We start from the raw sequence: 24,804 nt of genomic DNA on the forward strand, positions 1-24,804 counted from the left end.
AGATTGATTTTATTTATACCTGCAGCAGTGGGCCCTGGGCACCTTTTCCTCAGAGTGCATGCTGTTCAAAGCATTGACAATGACAAGGCTGCTTTGGATCAATGGGAACAGAAGCCACATTTAGCAATGGTTGGCTGTGTCTGGAGATTTAGCTATCAGTGATTAAATGAATTAAAGGCAGAATGGTTGAATTTTCACAGCCAACTTAACTTTACTCTCCTTAAAGAGCATTTCTTATCAGGTAGGTTTCCTGTTAACCCTCATGTTGTGAAAAGAGGTCTTTAAAGGATTGATTCTCTAAAGGAAGAGGAGGTTGACATGGAGACAGAAGCTGATTCTGTGTGTGTGTGTGTGTGCGTGCATGTGTGTGGTGGGGAATGGGGTGGGACACTCATGCATCAAGCTCTAGTCATGGTTCTGGATTGCCCAGACTCTGGATTGTCTAGGTGACTTTGATAAGTCCTTAATCCCCATGACAGCCAAGCCTGCTTGTAGAATTTTGATAGTGAAATCCATCTGTGGGTGCCTTACAACTTTTTTTTTTAAATAACTGTTTCTTACTGTATTCTGCAGTTCCCAAATCACCGCCCCAAGCACAGCTTTCTCATCTCCTATCATTACTGCTTAGAAATCTATACTTTATCTCCACAGTGAATGTTAGCTCTAGCAACATAGGCAGTTTGATTCATATTTGGTAAATGTTGCCTCTCAGAAATCCTAAGTTTCCATCTGACTGTCCTTAAGTCTGTCTCTCCTAAGCCTCTCTCCAGCCTCCTTCATCCCTGAGGGGTATTCAGGCCAGAAAAGCCAAATAGGTTTCATGTCATATGTCAATTCTGAATAAATGGGGTGGCTGCCTAGAGACCTGGGTTGAGGGTTCTGAGCCAGGCTGTATCTGGGTTGAGTTGGAAAGAATTCTGTGCTCAACTGGCAGTGCTACCTTAGGTGTCACATAGAGGGAGGGATGGCATCACCTTTTACAAGTGTCTAAAATGGGGTAATAGAGGCTGCACATTTGTATTAGGCAAGGTCTCAGAAAGGGACACTGCAGTTCTCATCCTCACTCTTTGGCCTCCTCTCATGCTGCACCTGTCGCATTGGTAAGATTGCTGTGAAGGTGTTGTGAAGGCCATCAAGCTGGGAGCAGCTTCCCAGCTCTTGTATGAAACAGTATGAGCCTTAAGCTGAAGACGGTTTGGAAGGGCACCCAGGCAGGAGCCTGGGGCAAGGCTTCCCATTGTATGCACAGTCAGGGCCATGCTGGTACTAGAGCCTTAGTTTCTCGAGCCAGTTTTATCTGTGTGAACATACCTCAGAGAGTTAAAATAACTTGGCTTTGCTATATAAAGCCATTTTTTACTTGGATCTTATCATGTAAAATCGTAACCTTTGGCTAAGCTTAACAAGAATTCATTTTTCCTAGGATCATCCAACTGTTCATACTCTTTAACCATAATGACTTTACTAAGGGTATTTTTTTGGAGTGCCAAATCATCTTGAATACTTGGACCAACAATCATCAGATCAACTCTTGTTCACCTTCCAGTAAAAACACAACCTAAAAAGAACATAGTTGTAGAATAATTGGGCTATGCCAAACTAGGCCCCCCAAATTGTTCTATTTATTAGCAATTTAACAGTTGTAGTCATGTCCCAGATTTTTTCATAAAATAATGTGCCGTTTCTGGTCCATACTCATCACTTTCTCTCAATCTTTGTGGCATATAACAAGTTGAGTATTATATCATCTTTACGCTCTATTTTTATTTCTAGTTTTTGTTTTCCCTTATCTCCATCAAGAGAGTAATGGAGCTTGGGTTTTATACTCATACATACACTCTTGCAACAATTCACAGAATACAGCAAGATGTAAGAAGATAGAAAAAATATTAATTTAAGTAATAGTGTTTTTATCAAACAGTGGCTTCCTTTGCTCATCTAGCAATAAGAGACTAAGCAATAGATGTGGTAAAGAGAATTCAGTGTCTGGTTCTTAAACTTAGTTGCACTTGAAAAAAAAACCCTATAGATCCATTCTGTGAGTTGGTCAAATGCTATCTTGTTCCACTGAAATGTGAAGATTGATGTAGGGTTAGCTTTTTCATACATAGTCAAGTCAATCAGAGGAAGATTGACAAAGTCAGTGAAGAACATAATAGAGAGAATGTGCCTATTAACTACCCCTATGAACTACACCTTCATGTTAGAGCCTTCTCCATTGTATTTTATGAATTTAAATAATTTAAACCCAATATGTAAAGAATTCCTTAAAAAGCATCTTTTTGGAATTTAGATCCTCCAATTTCCTTTTTGGAAAGTAGATCTTTCTCAGCTAAGTTGTATTACATATTCCTTAAAAAGCATCTTTTTGGAATATGTAATACAACTTAGCTGAGAAAGATCTACTTTAGGTCTATATGAAACCTCCATTCGGCATCACAAAAGTTTTCTCCTTTCTCAAAAAGTACTTCTAATTAAACTTAGGGAGGTAGCTTCTCATTTTTAGAGGACATATCTTATGTTACAGGGATATTGGAGTCTTGTAAGTAAAATCTAAGCTATGTATAATAACGTATTTTACAGAATCAAAAGAAGCAAAAGATTACTTTCAAGAAAAATAGTTGAGAATGTTCAAGTACTAATAAAGGATTTGCTGAGTACTGCCCACAGTCCTTTAAAAGCAGGAATTGGCATTAGTGTTCCACGCCAATCTTCCCTTTCTAAATTTGGTATCATGTGGAAGGGAGATAATTTTCTTTATGGTTTGAATTAGGTAAACAATTTGTAATGCATTGCATCTGGTCCTCTCCATAAAAATGGACTAAAAATATTTTGAATTCCATTGTAAATTAAACTAAAAATTGTGTTATTCCAGATGTTGGTCTTCTAACTGGGAATTGTTTGCTGGGAAAGAATATTAATTTCTGAAATGTCAATCTTCAGGTTCTTAGTGTTATTGGTGCTGTTGTTTTATATTTTTACCAAACATTTGGAATAAAAATACAGTCTCATAAGTAGAATGTTATATAGCCATTAGGGAATGACCAGAATTAACTGATCAAGGCATCTAAACTTAAACCAGGGGTTCAGTACTTTGGTTGTAAGAACCTTTTTATTCTTGAGTCTTCTATTAAAATGAATATTCTGGGAGAGTTAAGATGAAAGGCAGAAACTAACAATGAAAAGCATGAGGTAGATTATTTAATACTTGATTAAATTCCCAAGGAGATGGAGGCTGTGGGAAAGGTGTGGGGTGGAGGCTGTGGGAAGAGATTTGGACACAACCATGAATACCAGGTAAGAGGAAGGGTTCTTAAATTTGCCTAATTATTAGAACCACCTGGCAAAACTCATTTGTGAAAATTATTTTTTCTCATTCAGAAAAAATTAACAAAATATTCTGTTTGTGCTAAATTGTTTTTAAACTGGAAAAATGTTAAGACAGTCATTAAATCTCTATAGGAAATCTTTGGGGTGCCTAGGTGGCTCAATCAGTTAAGCATCCGACTCTTGGTTTTGGCTTAGGTTTGGGTCTCATGGGTCGGTCATGAGATTGAGCCCTGAGACGCAGTATATGCCCAGTGAGGGAAGTCGGCTTCACTCCCTTTCCCTCTGCTAACTCTATCCCAAATTGTGTGAGTGTATATGCATGTGCATGTGTTCTCTCTCTCTCTGTCTCTCTCTGTCTCTGTCTCTGTCTCTCTCTCTCAAGTAAATCCTTAAAAAAAGCTATACAGGAAGCTACACAGAGAGACATAGATATGACTGAGGAAGAAAAAGAATGACTACCCTTATTTTCTCATTCTTGGGTCTGTGTGTTTAAAAGTTAAGTTAAAGTATTTTCCATTCTATAAACTGAGATGAAGTACAGGAATAACTGCCATGGATGGAATTAGTAATACCTTTTTGTGGGCCTTTTTAAAGTAATGTGATCATGGCTTTTAGGTAATCATTGAATAAATTTTAGAATGTAGCTATGTATGAGGAAAGTATTGTTTTCAGTAGAACAAGATGACTGTATTACCTTAAGACAAATAAGTAGCCTTCTCTAAAATTCATTCTTTGGTTGTTGTTAGAAAATATGATACTGGCTTAGATGATTAAATAAGCAATGCTTTGATTTTCTCTTTTATGTTTCTGACAAGCAAATATATGTTAAATAGATTGATCTTCATAAGTCTTTGCAACACTAATAGGTAATAATTTGCCTAGTAAACTATATATCACAGTTTTCATATGATTATTTTTACATGGGAGAACTTCTAAACAACTGGAGACTCTTTTTTGCATTAAAAATTGGAAAAATGGGGGATCTCTTGGTGGCTCAGTGGTTTTGCACCTGCCTTCGGCCCAGGGCGTGATCCTGGAGTCCCAGGATCGAGTCCCACGTCGGGCCTCCTGCATGGAGCCTGCTTCTCCCTCTGCCTGTGTCTCTGCCTCTCTCTCTCTCTCTAAAAAGAGATCCCGGATCGAGTCCCATGTCAGGCTCTCTGCATGGAGCCTGCTTCTCTCTCTGCCTGTGTCTCTGCCTCTCTCTCTCTCTCTCTGTGTGTGTGTCTCTCATGAACAAATAAATAAAAATAAAAATAAAAAATAATAAATAAATGAATAAATAATTAAATAAATAATGAATAAATAAATAAATAGGAAAAATGTGGGCACCTAGGTGACTCAGTTGGTTAAGTGTCTGCCTCGTGATTTTGGCTCAGGTCATGATCTGAGGGTTGTGAGAACCCCATGTTGGGTTCCACACTGGTTGTGGATCCTGCTTAGTATTTTCTCCTGCTCCTCCCCTCTCTTTATTTATTACTATTCAGTGATACTAAGATTAACTGCTCAATTGGAGGGAATAATACAGAATTGGATAATTTGTATTCTTTATCTTCATAATAGTTTAGAACCTATCAGAATGGTGAATCTCAAAACCTTGGTTATCTTTGTGGATGAAGAATTTTGCAGATTAAAACTGTGACTTCTTCCTCCATAGGAGGAAGTCTTGGTCTCTTCAAACACCATTCCTTCTTGCATTACTTACTCTTATTTTGTATAAGCCTTACATGACCATTATTCTCCCGACAGAGTCATCAGAGACAAAGACCTGATTTGAAGACATTTTCTTAGAAGTGCATCAACTAAACATAAGGATAATTAAATGTCCAGTTCTCCTTCTCTGATGACTTGAAAGCACAGGAGAATTACTTCAATAAGCTCCAGAAAGCCAAGCCTAGTAAAGTGATTCTTAGTATTCCCTAGTGTAAGATAATCAATGATGATGTGACTGTATTAAGTGTTTTTTTAAGCAAAGACACAGATTCTAGTGAGAAAATTGCAAATAGAATGAAGTACTAAATATATGTGTTACACAACTGGCTTTCCTTGTGTCCAGTGTGAAATGCTGCCATTTTACATTTGGCTGAGGAAGAAGCTTACATTTCCTCTATTGATAATCTCCAAATTGCCTTGTACCCCAGGAAATCCTTCTATTCCCAGAAGGACACTAAGATGTAAAAAGAACACAAATTCTCTCCTTTTTCAGAGAGAAACAAAGGCTTTGCCAATGTTAGGTAACCTCTCTGGGGTCATGCCATTAGAAAGAAGTTAAAAGTAGAAAACAATCTTAGGCCCTGAATTCGAACCCCCAAATCAGGAATCTGAATCTTCTGATTCATAGTCTCCTGCGATATCCTGTGAGCTTATCTCTTAAACTGTCCTTAGCCAATAGGTCAGCTATATGCCAGTGGGGGAAAAGTTGAAAGAATTATTCGTATGGCCCAGAGGCTTAGCATCTGGCAGTGATTACTTAACACTTTTGAGGAAGGCAATGCACTTCATGTCCAGGTGGGTGTGAAATAGGGTATGAGGAGGGACACAAGGTTTAAAGAAATAATTTGATACGTTATTTTTGGCTCTCCTGTATCATTTTAAGGGTTAATGAGAGGGGCTCAGACTGTAGACATCTCCCAAGATAAAGAGAGAATACACTGAGGATCTTAAGGCTTAGCCATCAGCTAGAGTCCAGGAGAAGTAGGATATCAAATAGAACAAGTGCAGGAATACAGTTGAGTTGGAAGCAAAAGGGCTGTCATGGAGACTGTCTTGGTTTGAAGCAGTGTAATCCTCTAGCTGACATAGATAGTAGAACAGTCAGCTGGGAGACTAAAGGGAAGTGGGTCAAAGAATTGGTGAGTCCGTGTGCCTGAGAGCCAAGGTTAAGATCCCCTTTCCCAAAGCCAGCTACCAGGCCCTAACTAAGCTAAGAGGAGGAAGCCATTCCACCAACTACCATTGCGCTGGAAATGAGAGGAGCAGAGGACCCTGCTTGAGGAAGCCTACTTTTGTCATAGGAAGGTTCTAGAAATCACAGACCTCAGCCATTCCTCATACCTTAGATGTGTCTGGCACCACTGAAAACAGGGCCAAATCCTTAAGATTTTATTTTATTTTACCTTTTTAAAGATTTTGTTTATTTGAGAGTACGCACACACAAGCTGGGGGAGGGGCGGAGGGAGAGGAGACTGCCATGGAGCAGAGAGCCCAATATGTGGCTCCATCCCGGGACCATGACCTGAGCTGAAGGCAGCCACTTAATCGACTGAGCCACCCAGGCGCCCCAAATCCTTAAGATTTTAAAAGTAGGTGGAACAATACTACCTTGAAGGATTTTTTTTTTTAATGGACCAAACTGTATTTAAAATTGAACTGAAGTGTCTCTCTAACTACCTAGTAGGGGCACAAAAAACAAAAAAAAAAAAAACAAGCTAAATGATTTATTGACGCATTGGGAGACCTTGATAAATTGTGGTGTGAATGAATTTTGGACCTCACTACACACTTACATATTCAGAGAAATTGTCCATCAAAAGTCATTTATAAAATACATAGGTATTCATTCAAAATAATTGTTCCCAAATCATACATCTTAGACTTTTATTTGGACCAATAACTCAAGCCTGGAAATATTTACAATTTTTTTGGCTTTTATTTTACCAGTATTAATTAATAACTAGCTATAAAATCTATATACCTGGAAGCTCAGAAAAAAGGCTGGCTTTAATAGGCCCTTCAATGGGAATATTACCATAAGGAAAGAAAGGGAAATGAAAATCTAGCCTGAGGCCCTTGAGGCAACAGTGGTTGGAGGTCATTCACCCAGTGAAATCCATTTTCTCACCTACATGTGAGTTGGTGAGCGGGAAGTTCTCTCACCATTACTTTTGGCCGTAATATAAGCGGTGAGCATTTCTAAATACTCCAGGGTAATGAGAATTGGAAAAGAACCAACCATTTGGGGGCTTTAGCATAGTGTTTTGAGTTTTTGTGGCATTTGATTCAGTCAAGGGCATCTGATAATTCAACACCACTATTTCATTGTCTCTGGGTCAGAAGTTTGATGATGTATTGTTTTCATTGAGACTGTAAGTTCTGTGAATTGCCTCTTCCCCCCACAGCCCCCACATTTGGAAGATTCTCATTGGTAATATGTTAAATCTTTAATTGCCCACAGCTGGAAGTTTCTTTCGGTAATTACGAGATTCTTTTCTGCATTTATATTGTTGATCATCCTGTGTGAAATTCTGTAACAGCCCTCATTTAACTGTTCTCCAGTGCTTGAAAAATCACCACTTTGGAAAGAGGAACAAGATCATATTAGATACTTAACTTCCTTTCACCATTAGAACAGGTTCCTATTTTGAAGAAGAAATCATTAAAATATTTTTAAATCATTTTCAATTGTTTCAATCTTAAAATTCTTCTGGATTGAGGCGTGAAGCTCCTGGTCTCAGCCTGAAAATTTTTTTCTTCCACTGTCAGAAAAGTGGTTTCATCCATTTTTAATTTTTGGAGGCAAAAAAAATGCTATATGTGCATAAATGCTGGAGAGTTGCCAGTCTTTTCCCATTTGAGGATGGATAAACTAGCTAGTTTTCTTTCCATTCAGATGTATGAAATTATTACTTGATCTATTATTTTATCCATTTTGAGATGTATTTAAAGCATCATTTTCTGGAATTTGCCTTTGCCTTAGTTTAATATAAAGCTTTTAGCCTCAGTGAGACTCACTGAGTTGAAAATGACAGCCCTCTACAGAGATCTAGCACCATCATCACTTGGAATCAATATTCTTTTGGCGGAGAGTGTAATTTATATTAGCAAAGTACTCAACAAACCTTTATTCATGGTCTCTTCCAAAAAGAGAGGTGAAGTTCACGTTAGAGTATGAGACCTTAGCTGAGGAGTTAATACAGACATTTTACATTTAACTGGGATACTTGAAACTTGGCGATGACTTCTTATTCGGGTGATTGGAAAGTAGGAAGCAATTTGAGGAAATGCTAACGCTAATTGTCCAATGTCCACACAGGATCTCTGGGGGTTTTCTTGTATATGCCACTGTGTAATGTGGTTCCCCAGTTCTTTCTCCCTGTTCCAAGAACATGTCCCACAGCTTCTGGGTGTTGCTGGCTGGTTAACCATACCTGCATCAGGTGTATGATGCAGCTGTGTGAAATTAAGTGCGTGTTCCCCACATGGCCTCAGCTCAGGAAGGACTTGCAGAGCAAAGCATAACTGCAGGGACTCAGGAAGATTAATGTACACCTTGTGCACGGGTATCAGAAGAGTCCGTTGGTTCCCCTTGATGAGCAAGAGAGCCCCCATGCAGAGTATTTTGCAGCAATAATAATGGCTGATACTTAGGGAGAATTTATTGATCTGCTTTGCATGGACCACCCTGCTTATCCTCACTGGGTCTTTCCACACTTGGTGTCGTTGTGTAGAGCACGTCCAATGATGGTAGCATGTGTCACAAGCTGCCTGCAGTTACCACAGACTGTGTTCTCAGATTTTATTTGATCCTACATGTGTGTCTCTAATTCCCTGAGACTTAATAATTCTTCAGGATGCATCACTTTGCTCTGGTCTTACTGAATCTGTACATTCCTGTTATGTCTCTTGTCCCATAAAATCACTCAAAACAGGGTCCCTGTTGCTCTGATTCATGTATTTGTTTGTCCACTAAATATTTATTTAGGTGACACCAAATGCCAGGCCTTAGTATATCTTTTATTTATTTATTTTTTAAAGATTTTATTTATTTATTCATGAGAGAAACACAGAGAGAGAAGCAGGGAAACAGGCAGAGGGAGAAGCAGGCTCCATGCAGGGACCCCGACGTGGGACTCTATCCCGGAACTCCAGGTCACACCCTGGGCCGAAGGCAGCGTTAAACCGCTGAGCCACCCGGGCTTCCCCATCTCTTTTATTATTGTTATTATTATTATTTTTTACTTAGTAACTTCTCCAAACAGGGACATTGAGCACCACATGGACATCCCAGGACCTTGGGAATGGGACAGATGTGGGCATCCAGTGACCCCAGCGAGCAAGAACTGGCCAGGAAGTGGTGGGCACATAGATCCTCATCTGTGTGGATGAGGATTCCTACTCATTCCACATTCCTACTCATGAGACTAATAATAAAGTGATGATTCTTTGTATCTCTCACTGTCTATCACCCAGTGAACGACCATTCACTTGAATAAATGAATCCTGTAGATGCACAGTGAGGATCTATAAATAAGAATGTAAATCAACCTGCAAATTCTGAGTTATATACAAGAAGTTGTTTCTGGGTACACTGAGTGAATCTTCTTTAGGGGCCTAGTATACCTCTGGTAGAAGGTAGAGGGTCCAGGGCACAAGTTGAGCATTCTCTTGACCTTGGGAACAATACTGAGTAGAAGAGCTGTTTGCACCTCCAAATCCGATTGCCTGTGTTGTCTAGTTCATCTTGATATTGGCTTAACGTCTATCTTATTCAAAGTACCCGCAGCAGGAGTTAATACATTTGAGATGTGGCGGTTGGCTATAAATTGCTTTTGAGTCAGTTTTGTTTCCTTCCCTGGGTGGGGAAGTAGAGATTTGCTGAAGCATAAAATATACTCAGTGGCCTAAAAAATCGTTTAGAGATACATTTCCCTTGAAAGGAGGCTTACACAATTAGGGAGTGGGGCAGATGGGGGAACCTTAATTTCATGTCTTTTTAAAAGGATCTAGTAGCTTATTGATCCCCGAACTGTGACATTCTGACTTTTTTGAAATGGCAACATATATGTAAGTTGCGTGTTTAAATTTTCCGTTTCCTGGCCGCTGCCAGCTCTAGAGGGATTCTGAAAAGCAGCTGCAAGAAAGCCTGCCAGCTGCCTCAGGAGCTTCACTTCCGGGACAGATAGGACAGAGGATTCTTTTGTCTGCCCAACCATGGCTTCCTAAGGCATTCTGGACCATTCCTCAGTGCGTCGGGTGGGCCTAGACACTGATCACGTGGACCCCCAAGAGAGGAGGGAGACAAATCCTGCACAAAGGGTTCAGAGTTATTCATGGGTGATATGAGGGGTACCCTATAAATATATATTTTTTTAATGCTGCAAAGTGTTCTCTCTGGGCCTATCAAGCGCTCACCATCAAGGGAAAGGATTGTGACAGATGCCCTCCTTGCTGGGCGGACTCATGAACTCAGGCTGCTATTTGATGTGGCTTCCAGCAGCCCTTTCATTAAATCCATGCCTTGGGCTGACCTCCGGTGCTTTGCCTCTGCTCCGGTGCCCTTCTCTGCGCGGGCAAGTGGCCAGGACCACAGAAGGCTGGGTGATGAGCGGGGAGCCTCTGGGGGTGGGCAAGAGGTGCCCTGCCCCTGTCTCCACAGGCCCTGGCAGGTAGCACAATACCCTGCCTGGGAGAGCCATTAGTGTGGCCAGAATGTGCCCTCCGAGAGCCTGGGCCTCTCAGAACCTCACAGAAATAGCAACCAGCCATGGGGGCAGATTACGTCTCAGACATTTAAATGGTTTCAAATGGAAACAGCTTAGAAGATGGTTGAACTAGGGTAGCCTCTGCTACAGTCTTGGCCCGTTGCTCATCATTAGGTTTGTTCAGGCTGCCTGGGAGGTACGCAGCAAGATGGAATTTTATGACTGCATGTATTCAACCTTTGCTGTTCAAAGTTGCATGAGAGGCGTGTGGTTCATGCAGAACCAAAATTTAAGTAATGGTTGATTAGTGGAAAAATGAGCCTTGACTGCTAAGGAATTCTTCCCCTGTAAATGAATCCTTGTGTTTGTAGCAAGAGGAGATTTCTTATTTTGCTAGGCTAGAGGCATTTGACAAGGTTTTGCTAATCCATGTGACACACCTTTGGGGTTTATAGGAAGCCAGCATTTTACTATTAAAAACAGTAGCCTCTTCCTGTAGTGTGATTTAGGGAATGGCTTTTGTAAAGATACTGCAAGCCCTTTTACAAAAAGACATGGTGCTCCTTGACCACCTCACTCAGCATCCACGTCCACCACTCGAACTGAAATGGATTGCTGTTGGAATGGTTCTGTCTGCAGTCAGAGCATCAGACCCTCTGCCAACGACGATGGGGTGGGGCTTTGCCCTTGAACAGCTTGCCTGTGAAAGGCATTCTACACTAAGAAAGGCATGGAAAAAACTGGTGGCTGAAGCCAGTCCACGAGCATCTCCCTCCCTCAAATCCTGTCTGAAGTGCTCCTCTCCCCAGGTGAAGGGGGAACATGGGATATTGATTCTCTCCTGTCTAAAGAGTTCTGACTCTGCAGAGGTCAAGGGATAGGCTTTTTTTTTTTTTTTTTTTTTTTTTTTTTTTGTCCTCCCTTTGTGCATTGTCCTAAATTTCTCTAAAGGGAGGAGCAGCCACAGGTAGTAAAACTAGCATACACATATGGCAAACATGTTTTTGGTTCTAAGAGTCATGGTCAAAGCAGCCAAGCTTATCACCATAACATCTTTTTGACTAGCCCAGTAAATGACTTGGGCTAGTGAGGTGATCCTGAGGGCTTTACCCTTAGAACTTGTTAACTGAAGGGAATTCGTTTTAAAGACTACTACCACTAATGTCCTGCTCAGATCTAGAAACTTCTGATCTTCTCTTCTCTGAATTTTTACTTATTTTAAGAAAATTATCATTGACACACAGTTATATTAGTTTCAAGGGCGCAACATAGTGAGTTGACAGGTCTATATGTGAGGCTGTGCTCACCATGAGTGTAGCCACCATCTGTCACCATGTAGTGCTACAACACTACCAACCATTGACTCTTCCCAATGCTGTACCTTTATCCCCATGACTTATTCATTCTGTAACTGGAAGCCTGGACCTCCCACTCTATTTCACCCATTTGGTCTGTCCCCTACTCCTTCCACTCTGGCAACCATCGATTTGTTCTACTAAAGATCTCCTTCCGCTTTTTGCTTGTGTGTTCATTTGTTTTGCCTTTTTAGATTCCACACTTAAATGAAGTTAGATAGCATTGGTCTTTCTTTGATTTATTTTACTTAGCATAATATTCTCTAGGTCCATCTAGCTTGTCACATATGGCAAGATCTCATTCTTTTTTTTGTGGCTGAGTAATATTTCATTATATATATAAATAATTGTAAATATAGGATGTGGTGTATATATTTGTATATACATACATGCCTCCCCTGTGCATGTATTTTATTCATCTTTCATCTATCGATGGGCTCTTAGGTTGCTTCCGTATCTTGGCTGTTATAAATAATGCTTCAATGAACATAGGGGTGCATATATATTGTTGAATGAGTGTTTTCATTTTCTTTGAGTAAACAGCCAGTAGTAGAATTCCTGGATCACATGGTAGTTTCAATTTTAATTTTTTGAAGGATCTCTATTCTCTTTTCTGTAGTGGCTGCACCAGTTAACATTCCCAGTGCATGAGGGATTGTTTTTTCTCCATATCCTCACTAACACTGATTTTTCTTGTCTTTTGGATTCTAGGCATTCTCGCAGGTACAAGGCCACAAATACCTCATTGTGGTTTTGATTTGCATTTCTCTAATGATGAATGATGTTGAGCATCTTTTTGTGTGTCTGTTGGCCATCTGGATGTCTTGTAAAAATGTCTATTCAGGTCCTGTGCCCACCTTTTGATCAGAGTATTTATTTTTTTGGTGTCCAGTTGTATAAATTCTTGGAACATGATGAATATTAACCCTTTCCTGGACACATCATTTATGAAAATCTTCCATTCAGTAGGGAGAATGTTTGGTCGATAGTTTCCTTCCCTGTACAAAAGCTTTTTATTTTGATGCAGTCCCAGTCTAGTTTAGTTTTGCTTTTGTGTCCCTTGTCAGAGGAGAGATATTTAGAAAAATGTTGCTAAGGCCTACTTTCTTATTGCTAATGATTTAAAGTCTAGAACAGAAACATCGGCTTGATCTGGGAACTTCTCAGAAATCTAAACTCTTGTCCCCTCCCCACTCCTGAATCAGAAACTCAGGGATGGTACCAATACTTGCTGCTGTTTATGATCACACTACCTGGAGAGTAGCTGGTCTAGGGTTATGATGATTTCTATTTTAAAAAAATACATATTGGCAGAGAATGAAGTCTAATACGATTTATGTCTCCTGCAGTGAATATAATGAGGGCTAAGAAAAAGCCTATTAACTTATTAAGTGCATATGTATGATAGTGAATAGACTAGCATCCTCTGAGACACATCCACAGTGACTTTACCAAGAGCTTCAAACCATGTGGTAATAGAAACAAAGTAGTTCTGGTCCTGCTTACAACCTGCTTGTCCTCTTACTCCCTCTCTCTTCATTAACCTCTTGCTTCTGCAGAAAAGGTTCTCTTGTTTTGCATTTTGCTCTCTCTGATTTACTCTTTTATTGGACCATATCATATTTTAGGGAGCTGGGAGACAAGGATATTGCAGCTTTCTTTACATATAGCAAGGTAGAAAGCTTTCCTACAGCTGGAAAAACAAAAAGCAAAAAACAACCCAAGACGAAACAGAGCAAGGAATGTTGATTTTAGTATCTGAGGCCATGATTTAAAGTCTGTTTACCTGGCTAATTATTAAAACATGACAAACACACTTTTTTTTTTTTAAAGACATGAGACAAAGTGCATTTTTAAAGTCTACCTTCTGCTTCCACTGGGCTATGGTTCTAACAGATGGCAGGAGGCATCTGGGAAGCAAGCCAGTTAGGCACACTGATGGGCCCTGTACTTACATGGCAACTGCTCCTGGTCATTTCTATGAGTCAAGACTACGGATCAGAAGGCATTAGCACTGAGCTTACACATAAAACCTGAACTGTCTACTAGAGTTAGACCGGAAATCAAAGGCTCATAGAGTTGATAGAACTGGGGAAGATTGTTAACTTCATTGCATTTTAGAAATGATGTGTGTTGGAAAGAATTAATGTGCATGTGTGTGTCAGCAATTACTCAAAGGTTATTTCTTCAGTTTAAAGGACCACAGCCAGCAGTAATTAAGCATGTCATTCCCTGCTGGCAACTACTGGTTTACGTGCTGTTTTTATTCCCTTTAGCTGTTTTCTGACGTAAAATACTCTAGAATCAACAAGGACGTATATGTGACAGGGAAAACACCAACTCCTTACAATTAGTATCTCATAAAACTATGAATGGCAATATCTGAGAATGCAGTTAGCTTTATAGAGCATGCAAAATTTATTCATGAAGAGATCTGCAAGGATACTTGGGTAAATACTGCAGAGCAGTCACAAGACACTGGAGAACTTTGCAATTCTGATGACATTTCCTGGAGCTGGTGTGCAGCATAATGAAGGAACATTCACATTTTGTGAAATGAATTGGAGGCAGCAGGATGAAAGAAAGAAATATGTTTTCCTTTAAAAGGTGCAACACGTTTGACTTAAAAAAGAAATAAAGCAATAGGAGGGATTGAAATCCCAAGGAATACTAAAAGGGGTATCATGTCTAACTTCAAATACCCACCGGCACCCCTGCCACCTGGCACCCCTATTTCCTTAATACACCTTGGATATGGTTAAGTAAAATAGGGTAACAGAATGGAAAGGGTTATCAAAAATAAAATTAAATTTTATTAAAATTAAAGGTACAAGAAAAAGCAAGAATTTTCAGGGGCTATCTTCTCCTCCCACCCCCACCCTGCCGTCCTGGCCTCCCACTGCCCTGCCCTGCTGATACCAGTAGTGTTCCTCTCCATCCCTTCGGGGCACCCAACCATTCTCCCCTCTAGTTGTGAACTTGGGTTGACGATGAACTACTTCTGTAAACTTTGAGAAGCTGGAAAGGATATCTTTTCCTTTTTTGTGTTCCCATTTCCCAGTGTCTAAGGGCTTAATAAGTGTTGAATGTGCCATGACTCAATGAATCTATAAGGAGCCTCTGGCTCAACAGATTGCTTGCTCCTTATCACCCCCAACTCCTCCTTCACGGTCTGTTAGCACCCCCTGCTCATCTTAGGCCCCTTGCCCAGATTCTGACCTTGCATTTGCTTGGCTTCCTGTCACTTGGCTTCCTGATCCCTCGTAGCCCAGAAGAGAAGTAGAGCGAGGAAGGAAGGCACTCATAGCGGAAGTTTCTATTTAGCAAAAGGGGAAATTGCACACCAGTGGATTAATCACTTCATTTCTCTCCTCTTTCCTCCTGTGAAGACCCCCTTTGGGCAGTGTGACAATGTCCATCCTCCTTTTATGAATCTTTTGTGGCAGTTCTTTGGCAGAAATGGTCAGTTAAGTCATTGTGTTCAAAGAAGGCAATTTGGGCTCACCAAGTTACTTCTTTCTGCTACTTATCAAGCTCACAATTCTATAGTTGGATTTTTTTTTCCTCATTGAATAGAAAAAATATGCAAACATCTCAGGAAGAAGTAAAATCATGACCCATGGTGCCATGCTTTAGTAATAGAGTAAGATGATGATGAATGAATTGACCAGATCCTTAACCAAAGAGCAATAAGAAAGGGGAAGGTCTTCTATAGGAGGAACAGATTCTTAGAGAAAAGGGAAGCTTGCTTAACAGTCATTGCTATGTACCCAAAAATATATGTATGCTCTACTTAATGTTCCTTGCCAGCTCAGCCAGTGTCCCCTAACGGCAAAGTGATTGGATATGTGACTGTTGAGGATGTAAGTCCTTGTAATGAGCTAGAGTTTGACTCCCATTCTCTGGAAAGCCATTTGCCAAGTGCTACATATGATAATATTAATGATTTAATTCTGCATGAGTGAGTCTAGTGCATGCCTTACCTTTTGTAGGTGTTCTGGAGAATTCCCACTCTCCTGAAACTGGTGAAATTGTTCTAAATCAATTGAAGTCAGGTGGTTTCATGATCAGATTTGATGGGCTGTCTCTGAGGCGCAAGGTCAAAAAATCCAAAATACTTGCTACCTTTGAAGAATGAAATCCATACTTTGTATTATTTCTCTCAGAGATTCATTTTTTTTTCAGGGCTCAGGTTATTTTGAGTATTGATCATCCTGGAGTTATTTTTTTGGATAACTTCTGTCCTCTACAAGGATTTAGCATGTGCAGTAGCATGTGCATCAATCATAGTTGCTTGATGTGGCTGAGGTTCTCTTGTTTTTCCCAAGCACTAGAGTTTTGGGTTCACTTCACTTATTTTTGTGACTAATAATTTGCCACCTCGCTTACTGGAGGCAGCAGGATGAAAGTGGATAGAAATGATGGCACTGATAAAGCATGTACATCAGGCTGTGAACTGCTTATCAGTTCTGCTAACCTTACCTGCATCCATTCCTGGTAAGTTAAACTCTGAATATTGTTTCCTGTTCCCCTTTGGCTTCATTTACATTCTTCTTCTTTTTTAAGATTTTTATTTATTTGAGAGAGCTCAAGGTTGGGGAAGTGTCAGAGGGAGAGGGGCAAGCAGACTCCCTGCTTAGGGCAGGGTCCAATGTGAGTCTTGATCCCAGGACCCGAGATCATGACCTGAGCCCAAGTTAGATGCTTAACTGACTGAGCCACCCGGGTGTGTAGTTATTTTTACCAGCCAAGGCATTGGATGCTTCTTGAGGAATGTTTTCATAATGCGTCTGAATTCGTACAGGGTATGTTTGAACACAATGAAGCTATCAGAACAACTATCCTAGGGTGGAAAAGCTTTTTTATGCAAAAGAGCAGTAACATAGGGTAATCAAAAAGCACTAACCCCAACAAAATATCAGGGAAACAGAGGAAGTTGGAAGGCCCTGTGTTGGGCTATAATAACAGGATTTCGTTTCTAATCATATTATTGATAAATTCTTGAAAAGATATTCTTGATAAAAATATAATTCTTCTAGTAATTGTCACTTTATCTTCTCTGTGGGGCAGTTGCTTATGGAAAGCACATTATTTTGTGCTTAGAACCACAGAATTTTAAATGGGGAAGCTAATTTGGTGTTATTTGGTCAAGACCTCTGTTCAGGATAGGTCTTGGCTTTGGGTTCCCCTGAGAGCAGAGCCTGAGGCAAAGGCTTATACTCCTATTTGACCAGAGGGTTCCATCCTAGGAAGCAAAGTGAAGGACAAAGGAGGTGAGCCAGGAGGTAGAGGTGAGGGTCCATTGTCAACTGGAGGAATCAGCTAAGTGCTACTAAGTACTCCTCTGTGGAGGATTCTCTTCCAAGAAACTGTATAGTGGCTGCTGACAGGTGTTTTTGGTGACAAATAGGCAGGAACAGGTTGACTGTCCAGTTTAACTCTACTGTTTCTTCTGAATTGACTGTTTTCCTTTTCTGCCTATAGACCTTCTGTACTGGCCCACTTTTATCTCAACACCATCTCCTATCTATTCAATGCATTTTCTTGGCCCCTACATTGTTCAGAACCGCATTACCTTTTCCTTGGATCATTGTATCTACTTCCTGACTCATACTCACTTTTCTCCTGACTAAATTCATCCCATATAATAATATGCTTATATTAATCTTCTACATATCTTGTACTGACAGTTATTTTTGGTTTCTCAGTGTCCTCTGTTATGAGTAAGTCCAGATTGCATAGCCTGAGTGTCTCAGTTAAGATGCTTCCAGATGCAAAAAAATACAAAAACCAATTCTAAATGGAGTGAGCAATATAGGGAATTACTGAAGAAATGCATAGCTGGGCTCCAGCTTTTGCTGCTTGGCTGTTCTTTGGGGCCCATATTCTCCCTCTTGTTGGCTCTGTCTTGAGGTTGATGACAAGATACCTAGAGAAGTTTGCAGACCCAACACTGGAGCAAGTGGGACCATTTCTTTCTAATGTTTAGGAGGAAATGGCATTCACTAAAAGGTCCACATCAGACACCCTTCTCACATCTAAATGACCACGAGGTTCTCACAAACTAACTCCTAATTATTGGTGGATACGGCTACCATGACTATCATAGGATACTGAGAATTAGCCTTGGATCTGAGGATAGCATTAATATCACCGAGTCATGCAGGAGAGGGTAGACAACCAATAGTATCTTCCCCATGCACTTAAGATCCACCACACTCCAGCTTGAATCAATTTTCAGCTTACTTTCCCACTATTCCCTTTCACTCCCATCATAGCCACAGCCAACTTGCTTGCTAGAGTCTATTTTCTTTGCTGGATTTTTACCCTATAAAATACTCTTTCTTCCTTGCTACCTGTTAAAATCATAGCCATCCTTCTAGCCCTAACCTCAGTGTAAACTTTTTAATGAATCTGTCCTTCATTACCGAATGAAAGTGATTTCTCCCTTATCTAACAACACAGTTTTTAGTATATTATTCATCTCTTGTGTCAGATTGTTGGCTTCTTCAAGGCAGATCCTGTAATGTATTCGTTTGTGCACCCATTATTTGCCAAGCATCAAATACTAGGCTTTATACTTAGTGATTAACATTTATTCCTGAGAAGGTGAATTAAATAAGAATTAGATGAAGCCTAGAGTTTTCGATTTGGGCAGTTTCTTGGCAGTGGGATAGTTTTGTTATTCTCAGCTTTTTTCATTTGATGATTATAGCATGCAAGTGGGTCTAACTTCCTAGCAGTATACTCTAGAAGGAATAGATTTTCTACAACTGAAAAAAAGGAATAATAATTTCTCATTGAATATAATCCAGATAAAAATGTCACTCTGGTGATAGGTTGAAAATGCCTGGAATTACCAGGTTTTTTTTTTTTTTTTTCTGGAATTACATGTTATTAACTAAACTATTTTTCTTCATAGTATGAGAGTAATTAGTATTTACGGGACAAAAGTACATTAACTCAATGTTGACAGGGCGAATATGATTGTGAGAAAGTGGTTAGAGGCTAAATGTTATCATGGGAGAATTCTGGAGTAGATGTAGTTTGGATAGTCAACTCTTAAAATTGGCATGGATTTTCAGCAAGGAAAGTCATTAATTTAGACCACAAAGACCATGGGCTCATCCATTTATATAATAACAAAGGATCGGATATCTCTGATGAACAGAGAATTGAGCTCTACCGCTGTACCACCCTTAACTCCTTCACAGCCATTATGAGCATGGAACATCTGTTTCTGGCTATAAATCTGTCATGACATCCGAAAATCCAGAGAAGACATTTTCAGTTTATAGCTCAAGAATTCATAAGTATATAGTTAAAAGAAAACACATCCTATAAAATACTCAGAATATCACCTACATTGAATGCCACAGTAAAACCAATAAAGCATATTCATCTCTTACCTTTATTAGGAAAACGTTCCACTGTAAACTGGCATTCTTTAAGGCACGCAGGAAGGCATTCTGGAAGTGAAATAATATAAGGCAGTATTAGGTGATCTTGAATCAGGTCTGGGATGCTCTAACTACTGTGGCTCATAGTGGTAAGATTCCCATATTCAGGTAAAATTTAGTAAATAACAGTATTTGTGTATTGATTTATTTGATATCTGGAAAGTGATAGGTAGATTGATTTAACTCTTCTGAGTATACAAGTAAAGTATATTGGGTAAATTAATCTTTGTCTCATTTTTCTCATCTGTAAAGTAAGGATAATACTTACTAGGGTGTTGGAGTGGTGTAGTTGGTTTAGCATCTGACTCTTGGTTTTGGCTCAGGTTGTGATCTCAGGGTCTTGAGATCAAGCCCCTCATCGGGCTCTGCACTCAGTATGGATTCTGCTTCTAATTCCCTCTCCCTCTATTCCTTCAACTTGTGTGCACATACTCTCTCTAAAATAAGTTAAAAAAAAATAAAGGAAAATACTAATAATTATGCTTAACTGCTTTTGAGAGGATAGAACGGATATTAAAGAACTGTGATGGTAGAATTGTCCCATAATGTAGCCACTAGCTACATGAATGTGTCAGACACTTAAAATGTGGTTAATCTCATTTAGGACCTAGGTATGTAATTTAATTTAAATTGGTGAAAATTGTACTTAAGCTGTCACATGTGGCTAGTAGCTACCATATTGAATTGCATGAGTTTAGATGAATCCTTGACATTTAAAAGTGATCAATAAGTACTAGCTATTTTCATCCTTTTATCAGGACGAAATGTGCCACAAAAATTTTTCCTAGAACTTCAAATGCATATGGTTTCTATGAGTTCAACAGAACATACTTGGAGAGGCTATTCATATTCCTCTTTCCCTCCTTTATTTAAGGTGGCAAAATTATTTTGTATGGTATTAGCAGATACAGAACCTTATGTATTTGTCAAAACCATAGAATTGTACAGCACAAAGGGTGACTCCTAATGTAAACTATGGACTTTGATTAATAACAGTGTCTCAACATCAGTTGAACAGTTACAACAAAGGGCCACACACACAAAAAAAGTTAATAATAGGAGAAACTGTGTGTGTGGGAGAGTGGGGAAGTATATGAGAACCCTTGATATTTTCTTTTCTTTGTTCATATCCTTTTCCATTTTGTTATGTGCACATGCCTTTGTTTAGTGAATTTATTACTTTTCCAACAAAGAAAAAAAAATCTCCTAAACTATTTTCCAAATTTCGGCTTAGTGCTTTACTTGCAAATAAAAAGGGTGGCAAAATAAACCCTTATTAAAATTTTGATATAGCTAATAAACTGGTCCAAACTGGGTGTGTGTGGGAGGGACCAAACCAAATTCATGTTGACAAAGATGGGAAGAAACAGGCACCCAATGCAATCCTAATGCATTGATATTTTATATTCTACCTGCCTGGAATGTTCTTCCCACAAATACCTGTATATCTTGTTCCATCATTCCCTTCAGGTTTTGCTTTGATGTTACTTAAAAAAAAATTACTGTTGATCTGTATTCTGACCATCTTGAATGAAATTGTGCCTTTTCATCACTCCATATCCCTCTAAATCCTTAAACTATTCTATTTTTCTTGATAACATGCCTAATTTCTGGATACATTATTTACTTATTGCTTGTTTACTTTTTATTTCCACTCACTGGCTTGACACTTCCTTAAAAGAAGAGATTTTGTTCAAAATATTTAGTGAAAAATTGGAAATCCTCCAAATGTACAGTAGATACTAATAAAAGTAACACAGTAGAGTGCTATAGAACCAAACTAAATTGTTAAATGTTATCAATGGCATAAAGATTTGGGTGATTCACTATTGACTCTTTCCCGACCACGTATTTCCCTTGTCTATACCTCTTCACTTTTACTTTATATTTGTTAGCTTTGGAGAAAAGGAAAAATAATGTCCATTTGTTAGAAAACGTCAAGCAATACATAAATAAATTATAAAAGTGATCTTGTTGTTCCTTGGTGCATGATCCTCAAATGCTTTTGTATCATCAAAGAAAATTCAGCCTTACTGGGGCCTTCAAGACACTGCATATTATGCACCCCAACTACCCTCTGACCTTGTTATTTTCTGCTCTCCAATTAACTCACAACACTTTAGCCACAGTGATCATCTTCACTTTTTTTTTTTTTTTTTAAGAGAGAGAGGCAGAGAGAGAGAAAGAAAGAGAGAGAAGTGAAGCGAGAGGGGGAAAGCCTTAAGAGGACTCCATACTCAGCACAGAGGCCAGTGTGGGGCTCGATCTCTCCAAGATCATGACCTGAGCCAAAAACAAGAGTAGGACCTTAATTCACCAAGCCAGCCAGGCACCCCAGATCTTCATTTTGGACTATCAAAATATTTCTGCCTAAAGGCTTTATACTTCTGTGAATGACTCTCCTCTCCTTAAAATATCTGTGTGGCTAGTCTCTTTCTGTCCTCCAGGTCTTTCCTCCAGTACCTCCTTTGATGCCCATTAATTACTGATTTTCCCTTGATGAAGTTTTCTTCATACACTTTCTTGTATTTGTTTGGTTGACTATACCCTTTCCTACAATACAATGCTTTAGCTGCCTTGTCTACTTTGATGTTCCCATAATAGCCAGTGCCTCTTGGACACAACACAACCATAACTTTTATGGTTATTCTTGTGAATAACCATAAAATAGTTGCAGTAAAAGAGTTACGAGTAAATATGGAAAGAGTTTGTTTTGTTTTGTTTTGTTTTGTTTTGTTTTGTTTTTTTTGCAAAATAGATGTCACTTGCATTCATTCAGGAGGTATTTTCTGGCAACTACTATGTGCCAGTTATTGGTTATTGTTACAGCTGAATGGGAATATCAGTACAAAACAAAGACCATGCCTCATGAAATTTACATTCCAGCCATATAAACAATGAGCAGAATAAAGAATTGGTACATAAGTTAAAAAATAACAAGTGCTATGGAAAAATGAAAACACCACAGCAGGGTGAGGGGTGTGTAGAGCATGTGAGTGGTATAAAGTAGCCAGAGTGAGCTGCACTAAATAGGATTTGAGCAGAAATTTAAGGGATTGAAAGACCTGGCCAAAGTTGTTAGTTTTGTTTTTGTTTTTGTTTTCAATTTAGATAGAACAGACATACAACATTGTGTTAATTTTAAGTGTATGACATAGTGATTTGATAAATGCTACCTTCTGAGCACCTTGACCTTTGGTACCTGCCCTCTACCCCCTGCCTTTGGTTACCACCAATCTGTTGTTAGTATCTATGAGGGTTTTTTTGGTTTTGTTACAGATTCCACATACAAGCGAGGTCATGTGTATTTGTCTTTCTCTGATGGACTTAGCATAGTGTCATTAAGGTCCATCCATATTGTCATAGTTGGCAGGACTTCCTTCTTTTTATGGATGATTAATGATCTGTTGTATAGATATGCCATCTTTTCTTTATCCACTCATCCATCGATGGATACTTGAGTTGTTCGTGTGTCTTGATTATTGTGAGTGTGGGGGTGCAGATATTGTTTTGAGACAGCAATTTCATTTCCTTTGAATAAATATAGGTGAAATTACTGGATAACACAGTGGTTCTAGTTCTAATTTTTTGAGGAACTTGCACACCATTTTCCATAGTGGATGCACCAATTTACATTCCTTTTAATAGGGCACAGGTATTCTTTTGTCTGAACATCATTGCTAACACTTAGTATTTTTAGTTTTTTTGATAATAGTCATGGACATGAGGTGATATGTCATTGGGATTTTAGTTTGGATTTTCCCTGATGTTGAGCACCTTTTCATGTACCTGTTGGCTACCTGTATATCTTTGGAAAAATAGCTCTATCTATTTTTTAGAAAGCTCTATCAGTTGCTCAATCTATTTTTTAATCAGGATTTTTCCTTTTGTGTTGTATGTGATGTTTACATATCAGATATTAACAACTTACTAGCTAGATAGTAGATACGAGTATTTTCTTTGGTTCTGTAAGTGGCCTTTTAATTTTGTCGATTAATTTTTTTTTTTTTTTTTTTTGGCTGCACAGAGCTTTTAAGCTTGATACAGTCCACAGGCTTAATTTTACTTTAGTTACTTTTCCTTTTGGTGTCACATCCAAAACATCATTGACAAGACTGCTGTCAAAGAGCTCACCTCCTCTTTTCTTCTATGAGTTGCATGGATTCACATCTCACATTTAAGTTTTCAATCTGTTTTGAGTTTATCTATGTATATTGTGTAAAATAGTGATCCAGTTTCATCCTTTTACATATGGCTGTACAGTTTTCCCAACACCATTTATTAGGGAGACTGCCATTCCTCATCCATTTGTCTTTATCTAACTTAGCTTAATGGCAACAGGGTTCATCCATGTTGTCACAGTTGGCAGGATTTCCTTCTTTTTATGGCTGAATAATATTCTGTTGTATATATATGTCACGTTTTCTTTATCCGTTCATCCATCAGTGGGTACTTGGGTATCTTCTTGGCTCCTTTGTCATAAGGTAATTGACCATGTATGCATGGGCATATTTCTGGCTCTCTGTTCTTTTGCACTGATACATGTCACAGTTTTTATGCCAATATCATACTATTTAGATTACTATAACTTCTGTAATATAGCTTGAAATCAGCAAGTATGATGCCTTTAGCTTTGTTCTTCTGTCTCAAGATTGCTTTGGCTATTTGGGGTCTTTAGTTTCATACAAGTTTTAGAGTTGTGTTTATTTATATGTGAAAAATGCCATTTGAATGCCAGTAGGAATTGCATTGAATCTCTAGAATGTTTTGGATAGTATGGATGTTTTAACAGTATTGATTTTCCAGTTGTAATATGTATTTACATTTATTTGAGTCTTCAATTTCATTCATCAGTGTCATAATTTTCAGCGTACAGATCTTTTATCTCCTTGGTGAAATTTATTCCTTCATATTTGGTCTTTTCGATTAATTGTAAAGGAGATTAAAAAAATTTCTCTCTTATAATAAAAAAAAATTTCTCTCTTACTTCATTATTAGTTGATAGAAATGCTAGTAATTTTTGTATATTGATTTTGTATCCCAAAAACTTCCTGAATTCATTTGTTCAAGCAGATTTTTGTATGTATTTTCTTTAGGTAATGTGTGATCCATCAATAAACAGACTTAATTCCTCCTTTATGATTTGTCTGCCTTTTACTTTTCTTGCCTAATTGCTCTGGCAAGGACATCTGGTACTATGTTGAGCAAAAATAGTAAAAGTAAGTATCCCTGTGGTAT

The sequence above is a fragment of the Canis lupus genome, chromosome 10, assembly GCF_048164855.1.
Source record: "Canis lupus baileyi chromosome 10, mCanLup2.hap1, whole genome shotgun sequence".
Lineage (NCBI taxonomy): Eukaryota > Metazoa > Chordata > Mammalia > Carnivora > Canidae > Canis > Canis lupus.